This window comes from Eptatretus burgeri, chromosome 16 (assembly GCF_056783735.1).
Source record: "Eptatretus burgeri isolate ZD-2024b chromosome 16, Ebu_testis_v1, whole genome shotgun sequence".
Taxonomy (NCBI): domain Eukaryota; kingdom Metazoa; phylum Chordata; class Myxini; order Myxiniformes; family Myxinidae; genus Eptatretus; species Eptatretus burgeri.
This window is the reverse complement of record NC_140976.1, coordinates 42,815,868-42,823,367: the sequence shown is the minus strand read 5'-3', so window position 1 is coordinate 42,823,367 and position 7,500 is coordinate 42,815,868. Positions and strand designations below refer to the sequence as shown.

Genomic DNA, 7,500 nt, shown 5'->3' with positions numbered 1-7,500 from the left:
TGGTTGGTGGTGGTAATAATGGCGGCTGGTCCAAAATAAAGATAGTAAAAGAAAAACGGCTATCCTGAAGAGTCGCAGCCCGCATGAATGACATTTATTCCCTCTAGACAATGGGTTTGGGCCTAACTACACATATACTTACAGAGATATCTCACCTAAGGGACCTGAATGGTGGTTTGTGAATTTCGTCAACCACAACACTACCCCCTCCCCTTTTTACAGACTCGTCCTGAGTCATCAAATTTTCGTGTGCCATCATGTGTAGTTTTCCCCTAGTACATTTTACCTACGGATCCCTGAGTGCGACATTCATGGTATTCGTGTCCCCAAAATAAATAACCTGAGGGCTGAGTAACTACCTAAACAAACTCACTCACACAGAAGACTTAAATAAAATTGCCGGCGCTAAGACAAACATGCCGGGGGCGCACTCATATGTACAGTACATCTTAACCTTAACTTACAAATTTTACACTAAACCATGGCCCAGGATCACTGAACTCTGCAAAAGGAAAGCAGTTAGCAGGGAGCCAGGCTGCTCGCATGCAGTCTCTGACTCAAATAATGCAGGTGACAGGGAACGTGGCCGGCTGCTCACACGCAGTCCAAGGCCTTCCTTTTTGAACTGAACGCAGTGAACCACAATGGTGCATGGGCTGCACAAATGCAGTCTCCGTGCCAGCTCAAGTGGCACACGCAATGAACACAACGAATGGATGGATGAATGGTTTGAACTGAACGCAGTGAACCACAACGGTGCATGGGCTGCACAAACGCAGTCTCCGTGCCAGCTCAAGTGGCACACGCAATGAACACAACGAATGGATGGATGAACACAAACACGGTGCACGGGCCGCCACTGCAGGCCCGTGTTGTGGCTGCCAACAGGGCAGTTCTTGCAGCTTGCAAACTGTTGCCTTGCGGATCCTGGCGCACATGGAAATGAACAGGGGGGGGGGGCAAAGCAAAAATTGAATGGGGCTGGTGAACGTGGGCAGTGGGCATGGCATGGCAAAGGCAGCAGGCAAACACAGCCCGCAGAAGAAAGCCGCTGCAGGCAAACACAGCCGGCAGATGAACTGGCCGGCACAGGCCTTGAAGAAAAACAGCCAGCAGATGAAGTGGCCGGCACAGGCCTTGAAGCAAAACACGGCCAGCTGCTGGTGGTGCTGGTGGTGCTGGCCACTCGGAAGGCGGGCTCGGACCTACCTACCTGTCTCCCTCCCACCTATCGCCTTTGCCTGTCACTGTACATACCCACTCCCTTAATTTGTCAAACCCCAATTTAGCCCCAACTTATTTTTTTTTTTTTTTTACTTCCCCACTGTAAATCGTCCCCTAACCCCCTTTACTGTCTTTGTTCGGCTAACCTATCCTGTCACCGAGCCTACTCCCAACCCCTACGTTCCCTTCCCGGAGGGGAATAAGGGAGAGCTAGCGTCCTGTGTCGAGGCCCAACTCAAGCCTCAGAATGGCCTCCCCAGAGTTCAGCGATCTAACCCAAAGTGGGTCCAGCGGCCCACAACGAGAGTGAGGGGATGGATGGTGCGGAGGGGTACACTTCCTAATCTACCCTATCCATTTAACTGTTAAACTACCCCGGGGCTTTCAACAAGCGCCTCTCGCTTAAACTATTGGTTCTAACAACCCAGATTCCCATCGCCTGTGTTGGTGTCCTCACAATTTCGGGCCTCGCCCCCCAATTTTCTCTCCGTGCCCTCACACGGTCTCATGGCTGGGACACGTGGCTCCCTTTGGCAGGCACTACCGTCTGCCGATTCTCCGGCTATGGCACCCCCGGGCACTACACTTCCTCCGAGCCTACCAGCTCCCTAAACACCGGGGAGTTCCCCCCATGGCACCTCCCCTGAAACGCACACGTGGCAGGCTGGCTTCCCGGGCCCCTTTCCGAGGGTCACCCATGCCCACAACACTGCCCACGCGGCTAATGGCGCCCCGGGCCCCCGCACCAAGCAGGCGCACCCGTGCCCACTACGCTATCCCGGCCCCCATGGGCCCTTGGCCTACCATGGCCGACTAGCCTGGTGCCCGGGGTACCCACTCAGCGATACTCACTTTTCGCAGCCACGCTCCCAGCCCGTCAACAGGGCTCCTGCACCCCTCCAAACGGGTTTCAAGCCTACACTCCCACCAACAACAAAACGACTTCCATTTTTGTTAATTTGACTAACCCAGCTAACTCACTCTACACTGACCCCGGGGTCCCTTGGGCGGGAGTCACTCCTCCCCCCAATCACTCATCGCACCATGCATTCCCCATTCGCTCCACTCACACAGACCCGCTGGCCTCACTCACTCATCATGTACTCACCTCACAACTCTTCAACACACACACCGCTGAACTCTGCCATCCTTCCAACTACCTCCCCTAACTAACTCGTGCTCCCACGTCGTCCCTTAAACTAGTAGCACGTTCCATTTAGCCTACGTAGCTAAGCTACGTCCCCTCTCCACATTCACAAGTCTGTCACTGTCTCCAAATAAATCATTTTATTTCCCAACCTAAAGCTCACTAAATCCCTCTACCTAATCCATTCCACGGACTCCATGAGGACTTACCCCTGCCCCATGAAGTCGGTCTAGCTAAGCTAACCCTTCCCCCTAACTAGTTTCCATCCTGTGCCCAGGTCAAGGGGGTCTTCCACCCCTTGCCCAGGAATCCTGTGCACCCGAAAGTGAGGCTTGTTTTTTTTTTTTTTTCATGCGCAGCACCAGCGCGGCAACTCGCGCACTTTGCACCTGCCCGTGACGTCATGCAGCTGCACGTGTTCCTCGTCCCTCCTTGGACGGTACCATCCGGCAGGGATACCCCTCCTGCCGGATTCCAACCCCACGTGCAGCCATGGCGTCACCGTGCGCATAAAAAAAACACAAGCCCCACGTCTCGAGGGGTTCCCCACGCGAACACATGTGCTTTGCCCGTTGGAGCTTAACACACACGATCGCGTGGAGAACCCGTCCGGTCCAAATCCGTTTACCTGCCTAAACTTTGTCCGTCCGCGGGATCGGCAAATCCACCGCGTGCGTTTCCGGACCGGGACTTCACTCTCGCAAGCGAGCACGTGGGGGTCTCGTGCGTTGCACAGCACGGACCTCGTGCTCACTGCTGGGTGAACCCGGCACGGTCCCCGAAACAACTACAGCCGCTACTCGGCTTTCTTTCCTCTCATGTCGCCGTCGTCGCCATTCGACACACGCACACCTACGTGTTACGACGCTCACACTCCATTCCATTACATTCACCCCGGGAGACGCGGCTGCGTGCTCCCGCATGCCAACCGACATCTCCCTCACATACCGCTCTCTCACACACACGGTCTCCCTTGCACTCGGCCGTTCACTCACGCATGCGGGGGCACTCACCCGCAGTGCCTCATCCACACACCGTGCCTCACTCACACACGCGGGGGCACTCACCCGCGGTGCCTCATCCACACTGGCCGTTTCATCCACACACACGGCCTCACTCACACACGGTGCCTCATCCACACACGCGGGGGCACTCACCCGCGGTTCCTCATCCACACACCGTCCCTCACTTACACACGCGGGGGCACTCACCCGCGGTGCCTCATCCACACTGGCCGTTTCATCCACACACACGGCCTCTTCCACACACGGTGCCTCATCCACACACGGCGTGCTGGGAAGCACGTACTCCGGCACCATCGCCACCACACCACTCACACACGGGGTCGCTTCCACACACGGGGACGCACTCACGCCTTGCACCACACACACAGGGACAACCACACTGGGGATTCGTGTCCCCACAAGGGTCTCCGGGGCCTCTATACCCCCCAAGCTCGGCGTGCACCCGTTCGCAGCACTCCTCCCCTCAACCTCGCAAAGCACGACCGAACTCACCTGGTCGTGACTCGCCTCAAGGGGGCATACTCCCTCCCCTCGTTCCTGGAGGAGGCTATCCCGCTGCTCGCACCGGGCCTCCACCCAGTCCACCAGCTCACCCCCATTGTCCTCCACTACCTCCGTGTGTGTGTGTGCGTCACTTACCCCGTCTTCATCGTGTAGTCTTCCCTCTATTTTTTCTGTCTCCCGTGTCTCTATACATTTATAAGTTTCTGTTGTCCCCTCCGGTCTATTAGTCTCCGCTTCTTTCTGGCGTCTTTCCCTTATCTTTATGTAGGTCAACCTTGCTTTCTCCTTAAATCGCTCCCGTCCTTCCCTGTTTTTCACTCCTTGCTCTTTCACGATCTCCGCGTACCTCATCCTTGCTTTCCGTCTTAATTGTTCTCTTCTCTCCCTCGCAATTCCTTTCACCTCGTCTCTTGTCTCCCGTGTCTCTATACATTTTCTCTCCTTGTTCCTTATTTCTGTCTCTTCCTGGTTTCTTTTTCCTTCCCATCTGAGTCGTTCTTTCTCTCTGAGCCCCATTAGCTGTTCGTTCTCCCTCCGTAGCTCCTCAATCTCCGTTGACTCCAGTCTCGCTCTCCGTTTTAGTTGTTCAATTTCACACCCATATAGTTGTTGTTTTCTCTCCCACTGTTCCTCCTGCTCTTTGTTTTCCAATCTCATTGTTTCTTTCAATTGGCTCATTTCCTTCCTGTGTTTCATTCGCTGTTCTCTCACTACTCTTCCTCGTTTCCTCTCCTGTCCTTCCTTCTCCAGTTTCATGGTTTTCTTCATTTGGTTAATCTCCTTTTTGTGTTTCATTTGCTGCTGTCTAATTACTCTTCCTCGTTTCCTCTCCTGTCTTTCCTTATCCAGTTTCATGGTTTTCTTCATTTGGTTCATCTCCATTTTGTGTTTCATTCGCTGTTCTTTGTCAATCTCCTCGTACTCCAGCCTCAGCTTTTCTTTCAATTGGTCAACCTCAGATTCATGTTCTTTTTGTTTTCTATTCCATTGTTCCTCTCGTTCTTCCCTCTCCAATCTCCTTGTGTCCTTCAATCTCCTGATTTCTCCTTCCTGCTTCATTCCTTGCTCCTTCAACTTCTCCTCGTATTCCAACCTATTTTTTTCCTTTTGTCGTTCAGTTTCAAATTCATACTCTTTCAGTTTTTTATTCCACTGTCTCTCTTGTTCCTCGTTCTGCAATCTTATCGTTTCCTTCAATTGACGGATTTCTTTCTCCTGTCTCATTCCTTGTTCTTTGTATTTCCTATTCCACTGTCTCCCTTGTTCCTCATTCTGCAATCTCGTTATTTCTTTCAGTTGGCTGACTTCCTTCTCCTGTCTGATTTGTTCTTCCTTCATTACTCTTTTTGCATCTCATTCTGCAATCTCGTGGTTTCCTTCAGTTGGCTGATTTCCTTCTCCTGTCTCATTCCTTGTTCTTTCAGTACTCTTTCTTGTTCCTCATTCTTTAATCTGGCCTTCGCTTCCAGCTGTTCGATCTGTACAGTGTGGTTTCTTAAAGTTTCATTTTCCGTTCTCTTCCTTTCCTCTTTTAACACTCTCAGTTCGTTTTGTAGTTCCCTCTCTTTGTTCTGGTGTTTCTGTAACTCAGAAACTTTCTTTTCCAATTCCTTTCTCATCTCTGCACACTCCGACTTTGCTTTGGCTTCTAATTGTTCAATCTGCTCAGTGTGGTTCCTTAACGTTTCATTCTCTGTTCTCTTCCTTTCCTCTTTTAACATCCTCAGTTCGTCTTGTCATCCTCTTTCCTTGTTTTCGTGTTTCAGTATCTCAGAAGTTTTTGTTTCCAATTCCTTTCCCAATTTGCGTGCTTCTTCACTCATTTCATCTCTTCTTTCCACCGCTTCCCTCCTCAATTCGTCCCTTTTTTTACTGTATTCATTTAGTTTTTTTCTGCCATTCCTTTCCCATTCTAATCTCCCCTTCCAGGATTTCTCTTTTAAACTGGCTTGCCCTTACCTCTCGCTTCAGTAGTTCCAATTCCCCATCTTGTTCGCGTTTTTCCTTTTCGAGCTTTGTTTTCCTTTCTCCTTCCTCCCTCAATTCTCCCTGCAGTTCTTCGAACTGTTCTGACTTTTCCAGCAATTCCTCCGCCCTTTCCTCGAGCTGTGTCTCTCTCCTCTTTTTATCTTCCATTCTAGGCTTTCTCTTTCCTGATTGCCTGTTCTTATCTCTTCCTTCAATTGTTCCAACTCCCCATCGTGTTCACATTTTTTCTCCTCCAACTGTATTTCCCTCACTCTCTCCTCCAGTTCTTTGAACCGCCTTGCTTGCTCCAATAATTTTTCCATCAATTGTTTTACTTCCAAGTCGTGCTCCTTTTGTTTCTTTTCGAGCTCGGTTTTCCATTCTTCCTCCCATTGTTTCCTTTCCTGGGAGATACCAATCTGCTGTTCCTCTATTCTTTTGTTCAGTTTGCTCTTCGCATATTCCAACTGACGGGTATAAAACACTACCAAATTCTTTTTCCCACGTAATTTGTCGACTCCATTGGCCAAGTCATGTTTTTGCCACCGAATTCGTTCCAGTAAATCGTCCAATCGCTGTGTCCCCCCGTACACGTAATTTTTCTGAAGCGCGTCTGCGTGCCGTTGTGACTCGTCCACTCCACGTTGCACCTCCTCGATATATTCTTCATAACGCTTCACCTTTTCCAAGACATCCCCCAATTGTGCCTGAAGCCTGCCAATGCTCGCATAGTCATCCTGCCACGCCTGCCATGGCACATGCCGTGACCACGTGCCTTGAACCGGTGACTGGGAGCTCACGCCTCGTGCTGTGCCATTAATATCAGCCCGCTCCGTGCTGCACTGAGGTGCGATCGCGCTGCCATTGTGCGACTCCGTTTGCCGGCAAAGTTCGTGCTCAAGCCGCTTCCACTGACCACAGTTAGTGGTGGGATTATAATTATAAAAAGAACCGACCTGGGCCATGGATCCTACATGACGACACATACCTAATACCCCCGGCTCCCGCTCGCCTTGAGACGCCATCTTATTTCTCGTGAAGGGTTAATTTAGCTCGCTCGTAATTTGGAGGGAATCGGGGGTCGCTCCTCTCACCCCTGGACCGATTCCCGTGAATTTAGCCGGAGACAGGAGAGCCCGTTTTCCCGTTCTCCGATACCAGTGCCGCGAGGAGGGCGATGAGTTTATATCGCACGACCTGACACCAGTGTTGCGGATTCGCGCCCGCCGGCGTGCGGACGGCCACGTAACTCGAATCGCGGCACGTCGCCCACCGGACGGACAATCCAGTCGTGACCCTCTCGGACTAACGCCGGGAACTAGTCACGGGTGGACCTTTCGGTCTCACCGCGATCGTGCCAATCGGCCCCCGCGTGGGATAGGGTTGCTCGCCAAATTCGACCTACCTAAGTACCCACACGGAGGGTAGACCGGGCGATCGCACCTCGCCGCAGGTCGACTTCGGACACGGGCCACTTTAAGCGACCCGTTCCGTACTATCGGGATAACCGAGCGGTGTTATTCGTCGGCCTCGACGGTTCGATTAATTATCGGGCGTTTTAGCCCACGACCAACCCTTTACGTGAAGCAAGATGGAGATTCAATGAGAGAAAAGACGAAGCGAAGCGGGAAA

At 51.9% G+C, this 7,500-nt stretch overlaps 1 protein-coding gene across 1 annotated transcript in view; it reads left to right on the top strand.

The window, feature by feature from the left end:
- LOC147010961 (polycystin family receptor for egg jelly-like) overlaps positions 1–7,500 on the top strand; it is a 179,844-nt gene that overhangs the window by 116,368 nt on the left and 55,976 nt on the right. The window lies entirely within an intron of this gene.